Source organism: Leucopleurus acutus, assembly GCF_964270905.1.
Source record: "Leucopleurus acutus genome assembly, chromosome: 20".
Classification (NCBI taxonomy): Eukaryota; Metazoa; Chordata; class Mammalia; order Artiodactyla; family Delphinidae; genus Leucopleurus; species Leucopleurus acutus.
The window spans coordinates 16493573-16512911 of NC_139162.1; the positions used below are offsets into that span (position 1 = coordinate 16493573).

At 36.4% G+C, this 19339-nt stretch overlaps 1 long non-coding RNA gene across 1 annotated transcript in view; it reads right to left on the reverse strand.

Moving 5' to 3' along the window:
• LOC309977330 overlaps window positions 1-19339 on the reverse strand; it is a 290212-nt gene that overhangs the window by 134967 nt on the left and 135906 nt on the right. Inside the window, exon 2 of the long non-coding RNA XR_014327047.1 lies at window positions 5170-5239. This is a non-coding gene — a long non-coding RNA (uncharacterized lncRNA). The remainder of the gene's footprint in view (window positions 1-5169; window positions 5240-19339) is intronic.

Sequence of the window (19339 nt, forward strand, 5' to 3'; positions counted from 1 at the left end):
GAGACTTTGCTGATCATCAAGCTAAAGACAGTTCCATTAAAGCCATATCTTCATAAGAAGGCAGGGGAAGGAAACAAGGGAAGTAAAGTCAATGCTCAAGTAACCTTGAAGTAGAACCTTCAGCTTTATGGTTTCCTGGAAAGTCTATTTCACAAAACATCCCTAAAAGCAGAGGAAAAAATAAGACTAAAATTATCAGAGAGGAAAATGTACAATGAACGTCAGAGATGGGGGCTTATCATTCATTCATTTACCTATCCATTAAAAATATATATATATATATTTATTTATATATTACACATATACATACACAGAATGTCTAGAATGTGCCAGGCTCTGGACCTATACACCTAGGTACAGAACAGTGAACAAAACTGCTATGGCTCCTGCCTTCATAGAACTTACTGTTTCAACATCTAGATTACTGGGGTTCTTGAGAAGATCATCATACATGTGACAAACCTAATAATTTAAGCTATAATAGATGAAAATGCTCATCCACTGAAAAAATTCCAGTGGATAAAGATGAAAAGGTCGATTATTATCAAGGCAAACCCATACTTGGATGCATCCTGTCAAAATTTTTGAGTTACAAGAATAAAGTCTCACAAACATCCAGGCATAGAAAAACAACAAGAGACACACACACCAATGATTCATACATATATAAAAAAAAAAATCAGCCTTGCTTCAGACTTTTCCTTTGATGTGGAAATCAATATAACAAAATTACAGAAAGTTGAAAGGAAATGGTGCAACTCAAGAAATGTACACCTAAACAAAGAATTAAAACATATCCTCACAAATCTATGATTTCAGAAAACATACCAACCATGCATCCTTCTTGAAAGATTATCTAAAGCCATACTGAAACTCACTGAAGGATTAATAAAAATTAGGAGCTCAAAAAGAAGAAAGAAGGTATAATGATCTACCACTATTTAGGAATAGTGAAACCAGTTAAATATAGAAATAACAAAAGAATTATAGCACATCTATTTTAAAAGCTAAATATGAATTTTAAAATATTGCTCTTGAAGAATAAGGCATATGCTGTAAGAATAATGATTTTTTTAAAATAACACTTCTTCTAAAACCTGAGATTGTAGAAACAAAGTCCAAAATACAGGGCTGTGAAAGAGCAGTGGTATGCCTGTTGGAATGGGAAGGGTGGTAAATTCTTCCATTTAACTAGAAGATGTAAAAATGTTATTTGCCCTTAAATTTCACAGAGATATATAAATTAAAGGAAGCTTTGGAGAAACTTAAATGAAAATAGAATTTAATAGCAAACATATACTCTATTCCACATTAACAAAGAATGGTATAGTCTATGTGCTCAAAGAAAGAGAAGAATGGGGAAAAAATCACTCAAAGAATTGAAAAGAAAACATAATGAAAGAAGTGAAGTTAATACATTATTTATAACAATATTTGTAAATGCCTTAACCTTCTCTGTGAGAAGACAAAAAGTAGAAACCTGAACCACAAAGTAAAATCCAATTACATACTTATTACAAGAGATAAACCTAAGACAAATGAGTACAAAAAGGATGAGTAAAAAAACTGACAAAGAGCTGTTAAAGAGGTACACATTTAAAGAAAACAGAGGTTTTAATATTAATATTAGATAAAGAAAATTCAAGGCAAAACACATTAGATGTTCAGTGAGATTTTATATTAAGGCAGTAAAATTCAACACAAATATACAATGTTTATGTGTCAATACTGCTCTGTCAGAATGCAAACATCTCTATAAATAAGAGTTAAAGAATAACAAGTTAATAAAGGATTTTAACATCCCTCACAACCGCTCAAAGAAGATCAAAGAAGACAAAAAATGAACTCTGATGTAGAAGAGCTTGATAATATAATTAGTAAGATTAAATTCTCTGCTCTAGATAAAATAACTTTCATCTCCAGTGCCCATGGACTCCTTCCCAAAGATAATCATACATACTATTCTATAAGGACAATGTCAATAAAATTCAAGTAAAAGTCATAGCAGGTGTATTTCAGAGACAAATAAAACTAGAAATTAATAATAACAGATAAAATCTTAAAATTCAACCACTTTAAAATTAAAAATTACTCTTTTGAAAGAATTTTGGATCATAAAAGACATAAAAATACTTCAGGTTATCAAACAACGAATGAAATTGGTTTTTACTAAATTATTTATTAAATTTAAATACACTTAAATTATTTTTTAAAATGAATGAATACAACATATCAAAAGTCATATAATAGAGCTAAAATGAAAACCATGGGAAAATTAATAGTTTTAAATATTTTGAATAGTAAACATGAATTGAACATGCAACTTAAGAAGCTAGTAATAAAATAGAAAAACTGTGGAAACAGTAAGTAAACTCAATAGCTGGTTCTTCAAACCAACTCTGGCAAAGCTAATAAGAAAATGATATCTCATATAAAGAATGAGAAAAGTGATTTAATAATAGATTGATAGGATTATTTTTAAAAATTATAACATAATCTTTTATATGCATCTATAATAACAAATTTAACCTCCAGATGAATTGATATTTCAATAGGAAAATATAAATTACCAAAGTTGACTCAATAAGAGAAAGAAAACAACCGAAACTTAAAATAACCTTGAGAGGAAATTAGAGGTTTCAAAGAACTTATCCCCCCAAATAAGAGAGATGAAGACATTAATTCTATTACATCTAAAGAAGAGTGGGGGTTACCTCCATGCTATTTAAACTCCTGCAGAGCATGGTGTGGGTGGGGAGGAGGGCTAGGGAGATGGAACCTTTTTTGTTAATATTATGAAACCCTCATTCAAAAAATTAACAAAAATGGCACAAAAAGAGAACTTTATAGATATAACTTAAGCATTATATGCAGAAACCCTAAATAAAATTTCATCGTGACCTAATTAGGGATGCTTATTTCTGGTATCCTACAGTGAATCCATGTTAGAAAATCTACCAATAACTGTAGACACACAGTACCTTCTCCAGTGGAATGTCTCGGTATTACAGAGATGCCATTTCTACTCCAATCACTTATAAATATAACCTGATCGTCATCAAACTCCAACATGAACAACAAGTACAATAGCCAAGAACATTTTGAAAGGGAAGAGCAGAGGTATATATACCTCATATATATACACGAATATATACCAAAATTGATGAAATCTCATAAACACTGTAGTACCTATATAGACGATTGTTTGTATTAGCAAAATTAGAAACAACCTAAATATCCACTGTTCAATAAGAATGGATAACACTTCCTTGTGCTACACTCATGTAACTGAATAGTATGCAGTGATGAAGTTACACTGCAGAAGAGCATAGAAAGATATTCAAGCCTTATTGGTAATGGGGGAAAATATTCACAAATAAGACAAAATAATTTTTTTAAAGAATGCAATCTAATCCAGGGGATAAAAGCCTTAAAAGATAATAGTAAATGTAAACAAAGGATATTTTTCCATAATGAGATTAAATGATAACTGATTTTACTATGTGGACCCTTTGATATTTCACAAATTTTTCAAAACAAGTATACTGCTATGATTTTCATAAAATATTAGTTTTTAAAGGTCAAATCCTCTCAAATCTAGTATTTTATTAATTTAAATATACTTATACATGACTGAAATTCATTTGAAATATATATAAAGGAAATTGGTGCTCTGTGCCAATGGTAAGCATCTGGATACGACTCACCAAAAAAATGACTATATGTCTGAAGGAAATATTAAAACAAACAGCCCAGCACTGCAGTGACTGCATAGGACTATATATATTTGCTCTGTGCACTGGACAGGAATTTTTCATTTCATACATCATTTACAACCTGCTGCAGTGATTCTGCAAAATCAGTCCATACCATTAGCACACACAAAGAGAAACACCCAATGTTCTCACTGTTGGAAAATTCAAGTGTTTTGGGCTCCAATGTGCACAAATGTCTGTATTCCATCTAAGCAGATGTTGCTCTAATAACCAGGATGAGGACATCAGATGACCAGGTAGGGATCAAATACCACGGTCAAACACATTGACTTTTTAAAATCTATAGTCCAAGCTTGGCTTATGCTTATAGATATACTTAATTTTTACAACTATTGAAATAAATGAAAACAAAAGGTGAAAGTCATAAGCAAATTCCTCCAGAGGGGTGTATTTTTTTAATGGGAACTAGTTCTGATTTCTAAAATATTTTATCAAGGCATTTGATACCAACCATCTGGTTTACTCAACACTTCATCAAATGAATACCTGATGTACTCACCTAAGTCCCTGCTCTTCCTTAACAGTGTCTCTATTTTCCAGTCACAGGATGGAGGAGTATATTTCCAAAGCAATACAAAATCTTGCCTTGTATACTTCAGGTCAGAGAGAGAGAGGTTTTGCTAGAAAATGAAATGCTCCCAGGGTCAGAAGCATTGTGGCATAGGAATGGCAAATGTCAACTTGCTTCTGCTTCCAACATGCCTTGACACTGAAACTCTCTTTCTTTCCCCTTCTTTTTCCCTATTTAAGAAAATCCAAACCATAATTTTTCTGGTGAGTGCATTTGCCATGTCCTCAAGTCTAGCTACAGCCATGGAAATGAATTCCAAACAACATCCTATTTCACTACTCTATGGATTTTCATCATTGTGCTTCATTCATTTCTAAAACAATGCGGGATCCACAGTTACACCCATTCTCAAAAAGGAATGCATCTATGAGCCATACACATGACACTCACCAAGACCAGCCATAACTAACCATGGAAATTGCCAAAGCTCACAACTTATAATGACAAGACCTTCCTTAGAAATTGCCAATTGTCCCTACCTACATACCAATAGAATCTTCAGCAACTGGATTCATTTTCTCAGGACCAAAAGTTACGTAGTTGGTGAGTAAATCGTAGTGTGCATAGGGCATAAAGACACTCATAGCAAAAGTCAAATTCATGCAGGAAAATCAGAAATAAAATGTATAAGAGTTTGGGAAGTAAAGCCATTAAAATTTAAGTTACTCAATTTTATGTCACACATATTCCAAATCATCATGTCTAAGAAATCAAACAGGAGAACACCCTCCCAGCTGAAATCAACCTTCAACTACTTTGAATAAAACAAAGCACTCTGAAAAAAGATTCCATGGGCATCCCAATTGGGATGTGTGTACATACCAAGGGAAGAGTCCTTCTTTGATGTATTCTTTTGTTCACAGAAGAATTCAAGAAATCCAGAAGTCTGTAACTATAAAAAAAAGAAAGTTTGCTTTAAGGAAAAGATCTAGAAAGTAGCAATTTAAATGATCAAGGAGAATTGAGAGTTTTAATATGTATGTTTGGATGAAAATGAGGTATTCTGAGTAGGAAGCTGATAAAAATCTGCAAACTATGGAGGTCATGGCCAAAATGAACATTGACTGCTTCATCACATCACAGAATGGAAGTACTGTTTCCAAAGGAAAAGAAAGCCTGTGAAGTATTATTCATCACCCTTCCCTCCCAAAAAAGAGGTAGAAGATAATAATAGAAATTCATTTCACATTAAATAGTAAATTATTAATGATGGATACATTTTAATTTATTAGTATTTTAAGCACTTATTTAGGAAAAGATTTTCTCACAGGTCTCCATCTGGTAAAAGTGCAAAGTAAATGACAGCAAATTTCTTCTGCAAAAATAATTAGAGATGATTTCTAAGTTGAGGATGGAACTCAGTGGTAGAAGTATATTATGTAAATTGACCTAATCATAATACAAATATTTAATGTACAAACAGCCAATCTAAAACTGTATCCTGGAACTTCCCTGGAGGCCAGTGGTTAAGAATCTGCCTGCCAATGTAGGGGACACGGGTTCTATCCCCGGTCCAGAAGATTCCACATACCGTGGAGCAACTATGCCCATGCGCCACAACTACTGAGCCTGTGTTCTAGAGCCTGTGAGCCACAACTACTGAGCCCATGTGGCTGAAGCCCGAACGCCCAGAGCCCGTGCTCCGCAACAAGAGAAGCCACCGCAATGAGAAGCCCACACACCGCAATGAAGTGTAGCCCCCACTCGCCGCAACTAGAGGAAGCCCGTGCACAGCAATGAAGACCCAACACAGCCAAAAATAAAAATTAATTAATTTTTTTAAATAAAAATGTATCCTTTTTTGCAAAAGACCTGAATTTAAGTGAACTTTAACCTCATTTGTGTTTCTGTGTGGGGCAAAATACCTTAGATACTGTGTGGAAACTATCATGGTTCATATATTGTCACCAGCATCATGTAAAAAGGATGACATAAGTAAAATATATGTATGCAAAGACTGAGTGCCAAGGAGGAATAAGAAGTCCAGAAATCCAGCAAGAATAGCAGAAGCAGAAAGTTACTACAAAGGTTCTGGTTATTCTACACGTTAGACCAGAAGTACACTACCGTTTGGTGGATTTCTGGTTTTACGGGAGAGAGTAACCTATTGTTTATTATTTACTTTTAAGTAGAGAAATGAAAGTTGAGATGGTCAAACCTGGTAGAAAATGGTTGTATAAATATATTGCCATTATTCCCAGACTAAAATGGATATGTAAATTAGGAGGGCATGGGAGGGGGAAGCATTTTAGTTGGACACAGTTGTTTCAGAAGAGCAATAATAATTGATCCAATTACTGGTTACTCTCAAAACAGATTTAAGAATCATTGTCCAAATCAAGATTAAAATGTCTCGCCAAATGAGCGAAGCAGGGCTAAAGTACATTTTATTTTATTGATTGATTGATTGATTAATTGGCCTCACTGAGCAGCTTGTGGGATCTTAGCTCCCCAACCAGGGATTGAACCCGGGCCCAGGGAATGAAAGCGCCAAGTCCTAACCACTGGACCACCAGGGAATTCCCAGGACTAAAGTACATTTTACAAGTAAAACACAAATCTTAAAAGGATTGTTTCATTAAAATTATAGTTACTGAAAACATGGGGAGATTAAGGTTAGGAAGGATGGGGCTGACCAAAAATGGGCAAAGAGAGAGCCCAGAGTTAGAGCATGAAATTTAATTCAGAACAGGCAGGAGTCTGGAGCAAGCCAAGCCCAGGGCTCTGGTTATTGTTTCCAAGACATTATAAAGATAAACATGCTTTGTGGAATATTATTCAACTTTAAAAAAAGAAGTAAATCCTGCCATTTGTGACAATATACATGAACTTGGAGGACATTATGCTAAGTTGAAGAAGCCAGCTACGCCAGGACAAATACTACATGATTCCTTTCCTATGGGGTATATAACATAGTCAAACTCATAGAACAGAAAACAGAATGGTGGTTGCCAGGGGCTGAGAGAGGGGAAATAGGAAATTGTTTTTCAATGGGCATAAAGTTTCCATTATGCAAAATGAATAAATTTTAGAGATCTGCTCTATAACATAGTACCTATAGTTACTAATAGAGTATTGGTATCAAGAGGATAGATTTCATGTTAAATGTTCTTACCAAACAAACAAACAAACAAACAAAAAAACAATAAAACTACCAAAAAGGAAATAATTGAGGGTAATTGATATGTTTAGTACCTTGGTTGTGGTGATATTATCAAAGGAGTATGCATATGCCCAAACTTATCAAGATATACACATTAAGTGTATGCAATTTTTTGTATATCAAAAATACCTCAATAAGCTTTAAAAAAAGAAGAGAAAATACCTTGCTAAGTGCTAAGCCTATTTAATATTATCTAATGTGGGAGTTCTCAGACAGGAGGTATCCTATGATAGGTACCTCATCCAGAATATTAAGTTCTCCAGACTTAATATTCCATTCTTCCCTCTGTGTATAAATTGTATTCAAAATTAAGATCTTTACTCATAAGGTATCCAGGAATGTTGCTTTGAAGAAAAATTGCTCAAAATGCAGATATCCTTTAGAAGAAAATCCAAAACTACTTCATTTGAAAAGGTCATAAAGAAATTCATCATCTACACAGTACATAATTCATATATTATACACTGATTTAAAAGATAAATAACAAGTACATGATTTTTGGAAACAAACTATACTCTTAGATACTTTCAACATTTTTATTCTCACAGGTATCTTTTATTATAATTTTGCAAGTACATAAATGGTGTTTATTAAAATGTTGCTTCACCTTGAAACCATCAATGATGTACATTATGGGTGAATTCACGATTACCACTAGACTTGAGAAATACTAAGAATAGCTCAAAGCATATAGTCACTTCCCTCTCATTCTTCTAGAGGTTGAGCAGAGGGAACAGCAGTGTGTATAAATGTGTGTCTATGTGTGCGACAAGGTGGTAACCACCGGTAAACAAAATCTAGTCAGAGACGTAAGCCACTGTATAATCTTTTGAAAATATGTAGATACAATCTGATTTAATAAAGTAAACATGTGATTTTATTTTCTTAAGTGACTTAGATTATATTCATATTGTCCCAAATTCCCTGGGTAATTTTACAAACCTCTACTAAAGCCAAAACCTAAAAATGACTACAGAGCTAGCTATGCCACATGTTTCAGGGATTGGAAGGGACACATCTCCCTTTGCAGCAAAAAGAGAGCAGCAAGGCATTAAGTCTTAGAGTGTCTAGAGTAGGAGCTGGCGAACTTTTCCTGGAAAGGGCCAGATAGTAAATATTTTCTTCTTTGTGGGCCATGTGATCTGTGCCAGAGGTACTCAACCCTGCCCTTATATCAGGACAACAACAGCTGTGTTCCAACAGAATTTGTTTACAAAAACAGGAGGCAGACTGGATTTGGCCCATGGGCTGTACTTTGCCAACCACCGTTCTTGAGGTTCACTATTAGTAGTGATTATTTCTACTTTGACAAGGCTTATATACATGCAGGCATGTGTGATGACATGAATTTTAAGAAAGAATGAGGATATAAGAACAAAAGGAAAATAAGGAGAGGAAAATAAGATGAAGGCCCAAATAGTTACTAAATAGATCTCATCGTCCTAGAAGCCAAAGCAAAGGAGTGATACGCATGCTGTGTGGTATAAGCAGAAAAATGGCTCTTCAAAGATGTCCATATCGTTCTCCCCAGACACTATGAATGCATTAGATTACATGGCAAGGGGGATTTAAGGCTGCAGATGGAATTAAGGTGGAATGGAATTGCTAATCAGCGGACCTTAAAATAAGGAAATTATCCTGGATCATCTGGATAGGACCTCTGTAGTCACAAGGGTCCTTTAAGTGTGGAAGAGGAAGACAGAAGATCAGGAACCAGACAGAGAATTGGAATCATGACAAAAGACTAGACTGGCTGTTGCTGGCTTTGAAGATGAATGGGGGCCATGAGCCAAGGAATGTGGGCAGTCTCTAGGAGCTGGAAAAGGCAAGAAAATGAACTCTCCCTTAGAGCCTCCAGAAGGAGCAGAGCTCTGCCAACACCTTGACTTTAGCCCAGTGAGACCCATCTCCAGAGACTTCTAACCTTCAGAACTGTAACTTAATAAACATGTATTGTTTTAATCTACCAGTTTCATGGTTGTGTTATTTAATAATGTAGATTACATACGTAAGGAGTTATCCACAATGAATGCAATGGCAAGTTCCCTGTATCTTTTTTTCTGAAACAACCCTTAAGTAGGCTGATGGCATAATAGCAAATCACAGCACGACTAACGCTCTTCTACAAGGAGCCAACACTATATGACATATGTCATTCTCTAAAAGTCTGGATTAATGTGAGGATCAAACTTAGATTATCTAGAGCAACATTCTTTGAAGTGTGGGATGTTATTAACGTTTCAGGAGAAAGAAATCTGTATTCACAGATGTGTAGGAAAAGATAGCTTAAACAAGATTAAACAGTTTCCTTTATGTCAAATTTCTCTGAACCTTTAATATGCTTATGTGAATCTCCAAGAGGATAATGATATATTCAAACCATTCTAGCTATGAATATTTTTCCTCTTCCAGGATTATCATGGGTGGAGTGTCATTCAGAATTCATTTTGGAAACTGTGACCTACAGCAATAGACAAACCCAACCAACTCTTGGGGAATTTTAGCATGCTGTCTAGGTATTAAGGAAACTATGCCTTATGCACTTAACTGGTCTCTAGAGCTGCCCAGTGTGATCGATGAACAAAGGTCTTGACCTGTCATCCAGGCTGCAAACATCTGGATGGAGCCTTCCCTCTGTTTAGGATGAGGGCTTCCCCTCAGCAGGGTATGTCTCATGTCCTGACTCACTGTACCAAGCATAAAAGTGGATATTCCTGTACTTGTAGGACACCCACTAGAGTAACTATTAAATTTATAGCACTTATTTCTGAATTCAAAACCATTTCTTTAGGAGAGTTCCAAAGTCTATGGCCTTAGCACAAAGGAAAGGAACATAGTACAGTCAATTTGTTTGGGGTATCTTAGTCTAGGTCCACACTACTGTCTATTCATCACCCTTACCAGAATAGAGCTTCTATATACACCTTCAGGGAGGGGGAGCTTAATTTTTAGCATCCCTATTTAGAGGGGGAAAAAAGAAATGTTACAAGAGACATACTATACCTTTTCCATTAAGTTATATATTTTTTTATTTTAATGAGCTTCCAAACTTCTGGATCTTCTACTACTAGATAAATTGTGTTGTTAAATGCTGAGAATTGGAAGCTAAGACAAGCCACAAAGTGGTCCCATAGTGTATTTTCTCTTCATGTACAATAGAAAGAGAAGTACCATCATTGGCATCCTCTAAAGATTCAGAAAATATTAATATTAAAGTCCACTATTCTGTTAGGCCCCAACATCTCCACAATAACTGTACTTTTGTCTTTAAGCAATGCATTTTTTTTTCAATTTAAAACCCCAAATCCAGTTTAACACAAATCAACCCATTTAAAATGATCCAAGAAATGTGTGCCAAATGATAAATGCTGGTGGTTCCAAGACATAATCAATTAAATATAGATGTGCAAATTTAGGAGAAGTTCTCTTAATAATATTGCATTTCTTCCAATTCAAAATATCAAAATAAGATCTATTTACATGAAAACGTTAAGATTTTCCATGTCAGTATTATGCACATTGCAGTGATTTCATATGCTGTGGGGACAGGACAATTTTAGGAAGCCCTCAAATTTCTAAATTCACTCAAGACATACCAGGGGAGCAGCCACAGGGTCCCAGAGGTTGACTTCCTGGGGTCACTGATTTTGCAGCATGGCTGAGCTGTAAGGTCAAGGTAAGGGGCCATGAGGGGGCACAGAGCAGGCATATTTTCTGACCTAACAAGTGAGCGAACAGGCCAGGCACCATGCAGATGCTTCGTTGGCTGTGGTAGAAATTAGGCTTGTGTTCCTATCTTCTTCTCACTGCTCCCCGACTTGCTCAGCATCTAACCAGCTTTCTTGGACATGGGGCTAAGAAGGTGGGGATTCAGAGAGAAATGGCTAGGCACAGCATGGCAACTTCTTGAGAAGACAGTATTGGGAATTCTGTGCCACAAGTCAGATAGAACACATGAAATTTCTGAGAGTTCCCTGGGATTTTTAAATTTCTGTAAGAAACTGTGGAAAACATGACTATGAAGTTTTGTTAGCAAAGCTTACCCAGCCCTGGAGACATGCAGTATTTAAGAAGCATAAACAAGGTTTTTATAGCCACGCAACAGTCCCAAGCTAGATTTGCAGACTCAGATCTGTTTGCATTTTAGCATTCATGTGCAGGGCATGTGCATTAAGGTTTCAGCAATCACCAACTAACACTATGTGGTCACCTAGTAACCTGCCTGAAGCACCTCCATAAGAAGACATCAATTCTGTGCCAGATATAACTCTGAGCTGCAAACCCCTCAAAAGATTTTTAAGGACTTGTTTCACACCTTGGAAACATGAAATTACTACTGTCTTCCACACTGTGGTAACTGTTTGCAAAGACAGCCAAAATGATTCTACCCATCCCATTACAATGTATACCCCTTTTCAATATGACTCTTGTAGCATTTTTTATTCCTCTAATCAAGAAGCAGTTATTATTTCTCCACCCCTTGAATCTGGGCTTGGTCATGTGACTTTCTTGGCCAATGGGATATTTACAAATGTGATACAAGCTGAGTCTTGAAAAGCACTTGTTCATTGGGACATTTCCTATTTTGGCTGCCATGATGTGAATAAGCCCCAGCTAGATACTAGAGACATGCCATCCAGCTGAAAGCTAGTACCAGCACCAGACATGTGAGTGAGGCTATCTTAGACCATCTACACCCACTCTGGGGGTGCATCCAGCCCCAGGTGGGACCAGCAGTACTGCCCAGCAGACCCAGGCCGAATCACTGACTTAAAGATTGGTGAGAAAATTAAGTGATTGTTGTTTTAAGCCTCTACGGTATGGGGTGGTTTATTACTCATCAATAGATTACTAACACTAATAGACCCATTTTTCCCCATGTATCAGACTGAACATTGTAGAAAGAAAAGCATAGAAGAAACTGTTGTCCATAAGCAATTAAAGGTTTCTCTTATGTTCATCAACATAGGTTATGTGGGGTCTCTCAGTTATGCGGGGTCTCTCAGTTATCAAACACAAATTAGAGTGGGTTCTTGCTGCTGCTACTGTTCTTGCTATGTAGCTTAGTCATCAAAACAGGAGTCCTCTAAAAATGGTCCCGGTGGTATTACCTATTTTCTAGGAACTAGCTTAGAAAACTCTGTTAAATCATTAAGCCTCAAGAAACTCCATCATCTTCTTCCACAACTGAATAAAAAAGCCCAAGACTTTGTTAAAAGCCAAGTACTATAGAACTTCTATCAAAATATTGACTGAAGGGGCCAAATGAGTTTAAATATTACTACCCATGAAAGAGTATTTTTTTAATTGAAGTATAGTTGCTTTACAATATTGTGTTAGTTTCAAGTGTGCAGCAAGGTGATTCAGTTTTTAATATGTGGATTTGCTTATATGTAGAATCTAAACATAAATGATACAAATGAACTTATATATAAAACATAAATAGACCCACAGACACAGAAAAAAAAATATATGGTTACCACAGGGGAAAGGGGGAGAGGGATAAATTAGGAGTTTGGGATTAACATATATACATTACTATATATAAAATAGATAAACAACAGGACCTACTACATACCACAGGGAACTATATTCAATATTTTGTAATAATATGAAAGAGCAATGATACCTCCAATCTTGAAGGTACAAAAGATAGGACTACAAGCTTTCAAATAAGACAGATATGAATTCAAATCCTGGCTCTACCATTTAATAGCTAGAAAACTTGAGTATTAACAATAGTTATAATAGCTAACATTTATTAAGTGTTCATTATGTACCAAATACTATACCTAACAGTCATTATCACGTAATCCTTATAATAACTCTATAGGATAGCTTTTATTAATATTCCCATTTTTACAATGAGGCTTGGAAAGATTAAACGACTTCCCAAGAAATGCACCTGGTATGTGGTGGGGCCTGGATTTGAACCCAGGAATTATGATTCCAGAGAGTATCTTCTTTACCATTTTGACATACTTTCTCGCAAGTTATGTAATCAAGTCACTCACTCTTCATTAACTTTTCATCTACTGAGTTAGTGATTCATCGATTCAGTCATTCTAAAAATATTTAAGGAGCATCTCTTACATGCAAGGGATCTGAAGTGCTGGGGAATCAATGGTAATGTCGTCCCTGCCTTAATAGGTTTTCTGGTTTCGTGGGTAAAGGAGACTCTGATCAAATAACCCAGGCTCTTCTTATATCAGCATACTCTGCGCTCTATTTTTAGACCAACCTTTTTCTACTGAAGATCCATGTCACTCTTTTGTCTGAAATCCTTCTCCAGGATTCTGGTGGTTTCAAAATATGTCCACAACTTATTTAACATTCCTCCCTTCACGAAGTAAAACTTAATTCTCCTAAGTGTGGCATGGACTTATTGACTCACTTCTAATGAACAGAACGTGGTGGAAGTGACAGTATGTATGGTAGATATGGGTGGGGGACAGGAGGGAGCAACTATCCTAAAACTTGAAGAGTTTCATTTTTTAAGACGTTACTAGAGATCAGTGCAATCTTCAAATGGGAAACTACAGAGGCGACCTGGTGGATCAAGCTGGGAGTTGCATTACATCCCTTTTATATGAATGAATCCAGCCAGATCCCAAGTAAACTCGGCTTCTATATCATCTCTTAATTATGGCACTTCTAGGGTGTTCAGAGGAGAAGGAAAGGAATTAAAGGAAGATTTAAAGGAGGTAAATAGTTTTAAAGGATCAGGAGATTTCAACACAGTTATGAAGGTCCCTCCTCTCCCTCTCTCTCTCTCTCTCTCCCTATACACACACACACACACACACACACACACACACACACATACCCCCCCCACACACACAGTGTGAGACATCATGCAGCTTTATTTACTCTTGAAATCATTACACCAGAATTATAGACTGACATGGGTAATGGCTGAACCATAAGCAAATTGGGAAGTACAGAAATGTCTCACCCAATCTCTGTATATTTTTAATTGCAAGAATTACTCTTCCCAGGGAAAAAGTAATTACTGCCATTCCTCAGTTGAATTACAGTGCCATATCTCTGTCCAAGTGCAAATACTTTCGGATCTATACGTTAGAGTTTGCAATGGAACACTTTACACACCTGATTTTAAGGGGGAATGAGAATAAGACTAGGTAATTTTGTAGTGAGAATTTCAATGAAAATATGCCATTTCATTTGCAGAGCATCAGCACTTAATTGTCTAATTATTCCTGGCATGAAAGAAATGAAGTTAACATACAATCGAGACAGAAAGGCAAGTAGAATGAGCTCCGCATGAAAAAATGTTTTGAATTGTATGAACAGTTTTGAACTATACCGTTTTATTTTGGCTGGCAAACAATAAGATTCTTAACATGTGAAATTAGACCCATTGAAAAAACTAAAAGAGTATTGCAGATGAATGCCAAGTTGTTCAGCAAGAAATCACAAAAAATTTGGCAAGAGTTACAATTCACTTGAGGACTCCACAGGTCTCAGACAGTAAAGTTAGCAGTAACTACTCAGCAATCAGGAAAGATGAGAAGGACTTCTACAGGACAGAGAGGCCTTGAGTTCTATCAGCTTATAATAAATAGCATTTCAAAAGTAGCACTTTTCAGAGTTAATATATAAATATTTTAAGTGGTGAAGCATAGGTGTGGGCTATTTTTTCCTGTACCACGTCCAGAAAATCTGCACATACACATCAAATTCTGCATCTGGGGAATCTGTTTTATTGTGATGTTTGCATTTTTAAACAATGTGCCTGACCTATTTGGAGGTTAATATAACTAAATGGAGCCTATTTGCTGTTTATTATTTATAGAATATTCACTTCAGATTAGGGCTTCTCAAGACATTTGTGTTTTAGCTGTATCATGAAGAGTTCCTGGAGAGCTCCCAACGCCGTAGCAGGCAAGAAAATGACAAGTGAGAATACAGACCAACCTATACCCTCCACTATGAAGGCTAAGATGAAAGTCAAGCTCTTTCCTCCCTGTAAAGGCCACACTGGCCTCTGTCTAATAAGCACAAACTTGGGCTCTTAGAGTCACATAAAGGACAGCCCTGCAAGTCAGTACAAAAGGCTCTTCAGTTCAGAGGATCCCAACTACAATATGCAAAATAAAATGCCTGTCTTCCATTTATGAGAAGATTTTCTTAGAATTCCTTTGCTTATCTTACACCTACTAAAGGAAGCAACCAGTGAGTTTGCATGGCTCATGACTGATTACAAAACACCTAGATATGGCTCCCAAGATGAGAAGAAATAAGAGAAAATTATAAATAAATTAGTATTAAAGTGAGTTCTGCCATCAACCCTGTCTATCTTGTGGGCTAATTCTGGACAAGGTGACGGCTCTAATTCTGCAGACTCAAATAACCATGAACATTTTTTTTAATACATAGGTTTGCAGGTTCTTTTGGTTTTGAAGGGATAAATTCTGAGAGCAAGAACGGCCCCTCTGAGCAGCTTTCCAGGTTGTTGTGCTGGGAATATGAACATCTCTCAATGGAAATCAACCCAAGCGTCTACTGCATTTCTCCTTTTATCATTATGATAATGAATGCTGGAAGCTTTCCAAAATACAAAGCCAACTTGACAGTGACAAATATGAAGCAAAAGGCCACAGATGATTAGGCCATTTACTGACCAGTGGAAAAAAAGCAGCCATGATTGACCCAAGAGTTAGAAAAGCCAAGTATTTCAGTCAGCTGAGGAAGTTCAGGTCCATGGCATAGCCAGCAACTACAAGAGGGGAGGGTGACTTGTTCAGAAAAACAACTCTGCCTTATTACTGCTATTTACACATGTGATTACAAAAGAGTCATAGATGTCTGCCCTTTCAGGGCTGGCAAGAGAATGAGATGAAATAACCTTTGTAAAGCACTTAATACAGTACAGTGCCTGGGTCACAGCAGGTGCTCAATAAATGCCTGATTCCCCTTCCCTGCCCTGATTCTATGATACCCATTTGTCTCCGCATCCCCACTGCCTTCTATTCTGCTCACCTGCTCATTCCCAAGCTCTCCAGGAAGAAATCAATCAGACAAGGGGTCAGAGGAACAAAGTAAACATACAGGGGCAGTAAAGGAGAGGAAGTAAGGGATTTGGAAACTCTATTATGCTAAGAGATAACTCAAACTTGGTCTGGCTGTCGTTTATGTTCTCCCAAAAGCAGACCTTGAGACAAAGATAATAATTCAAGTAGTGTATTTGGGAAGTTATCTAGGGATAAACCGGTACTCATGAGACATAGAAGGGTAGGAGGTCAACAAGGGTGCATTATTGAGTTAGTGGGCAATTGGATCTTAAAGCCACCAGGGGTCTGGGAGATAATGTATTACATGCCCCAGAGTTATTCTAACCAAGGAAAGATGTAGGGTATATCCACCAAACCGTCATTTGTCATTGGTTGGTGGTTGCCTCTGGCGGCATCAACTCTCTGGCAATTTTGGCTTGCCCTAGATGCTGGCCAAGGTGGCCATGCAACCAGAAAAACGATCCTCTGGCAGAGTCACAGCTGCTTCCGAGTCGAGGTAAGTGCCCATAGGGTATAGGTGGGGCCAATCAAGCTCTGCCATAGCAACTAATTTGACTTTCAACTTGTAAAAGAGGTTGAAATAAGGAGTAGCATCTTGAGATTCTCTCTGAAGTTAACACTGTGACACTTGCCACTTCCATGGTGGCTGTTGGGATTGACGTTAGATGAGGCAACAGTAAAATGAGTCAAAAATTCTGATTAAAGAGTCATTGATAAAAGATATGCTAAGCTATCTATAACTCTTATCAACTATCCAGCCTGGAAAATTCCTCATACAATTTGATTAAGACAAACCAACAGGAACTGGATGTAGTATACTGCTCAGCTCTAAATTCATTGCTTCCCTTTGTGTGGGTTTGTGTGTAATGTCAGCCTTATCAAAACCATCAGGTTGGTGAGCATAGTAAATAGAGGTCTGATTTATTCTCTAGCCACTTTCCTTCTCCCACAGCAATCCCACAGAAAAGTCCTTCCTTAATTTCCATATGTCCATTTGACTTGTAGTTTTCATATCTTCAATATTTCCAGAGACTTCTGGAAATAATGAAGACTATTTAAACTAGGTTGTAAGGTAGGAATAAAGTGTTGATAAACTCCAAGCTTAAATTGTACAGTAATCAATAGTGACCATTATATCTAGCATATAGCAATTAATTCTAATAGCAGCAATTTTCCTATGGACCACCAAAAAGGGACACAACAGTTGATGAAGAAAAGAAAGGAGAAAAGAAAAACAGGTAGAAGAAAAGGAGGGTTTAATTACTTATAAAAATTTTGTTGGAGAAATAAGGAATGGAAAAAATCTATCTTAATTGAATTCTCTTAGAAAAAACAATTCTAAGATCACTTATTTCTCGTATTGCAAGACAGAATTATTCTGTGGGGAATAAAATAAATATCCATGGCTTCACTTTGATATAAATAAATAAATGAATAAATAAAAAATAGTGGAGAAAGGACAGCTCTTATTTTCAGAAGAATTCCAATTATTCAATGTGGAAAAAATAAGGAAAACAGAAAATCTCCATTAGAACACCACAGTAATAGCTGTTGCAGGTAAGATCCATTGACGGATGCTAAAATTAGTATGTGAAAAGTTGAGGGAAAAAAAATAAAGGATATTTGGATAATCTCAAGGCAGCTCCCTCAAGATATTTATCTTACTATCACCAAGGGAAAAATAGTAACTTTGCAGTGAAGAAAGTCAGCAGTTACCATCTTAACCAAGTAACCAAAGTAAACATCATCAGTAATGACATATCAATGTCACATATCCCATGATATGGTGTACTGAGAAGGGTGCATCACCTCTGTGGTATTCTTGCCAAAACTGTACAACCTAAATCTAATGATGATAAAACACCAGAAAACCTCAGATTGAGGGACATTCTATGAAATACCTAACCAGTACTCTTCAAAACTGCCAAAGTCATGAAAGTCAAAGAAAGACTGAGGAACTGTCACAGATTGGAGGAGTCTAGAGAGACATGACAACTAAATGCAGTGTGTGGTCCTCAACTGGGTCCTGGAACAGAAAGAGGACACGAGTTGAAAAACCAGTGAAATCCAAATAAAGTGTTAAGTTTAGTAAAATATATTCTATTGACAATTATTTCTTCGTTTCAACAGCGGTACCAAGGTTATGCAAGATGTCAACATTAGGAGAGTCTGAGTGATGGGTATATGGGAAATTTCTCTCCTGTTTTGCAACTTTTCTTTAAGTCTAAAATTACTTGAAAATAAAAAGTAAAAGAAAAGAAAGACATGAGAATTGAATATAAAATGACAGATTAACATATTTCACATGAATAAAAGGGCTATGTTTTGTGGACTGTCTGCTGTATCAGTCACTTCCCCTAGTGGTTTCTGTTTCTTTACTGGCTTCACTTTCAAAAGCTTTTCATATGTAGGTCAAAATTTAGATTGCCAAGTTTTTATTACAGGCCTTTAATAGAATATTTTTGTCAACATCTGTCTAGTGAAAACGGTCATGCTCTATAATTATAAGTAAACAGACATACCAGCTAGAATGTATTTACTATATGCCAAACCCTGTAAGTGCTTTGTTGTATTAGCTCATTTAACATGCTCAACAACCCCATGAGGCAGATCCTATTATTATTCCTATTCAGTCACTTGCCCAAGGTCATGCCACTTTCCTGTACTTTTAATCACCACTGGGCTTTGCCTGTAGAGCAATGTCAGGGCTACCATACCACGTCAATCCTGCCTCAAGTTTGAAAAACAGAGAAAGACCACAGGATTAGAAACTTCAGGTTAAAATCCTGAAAGA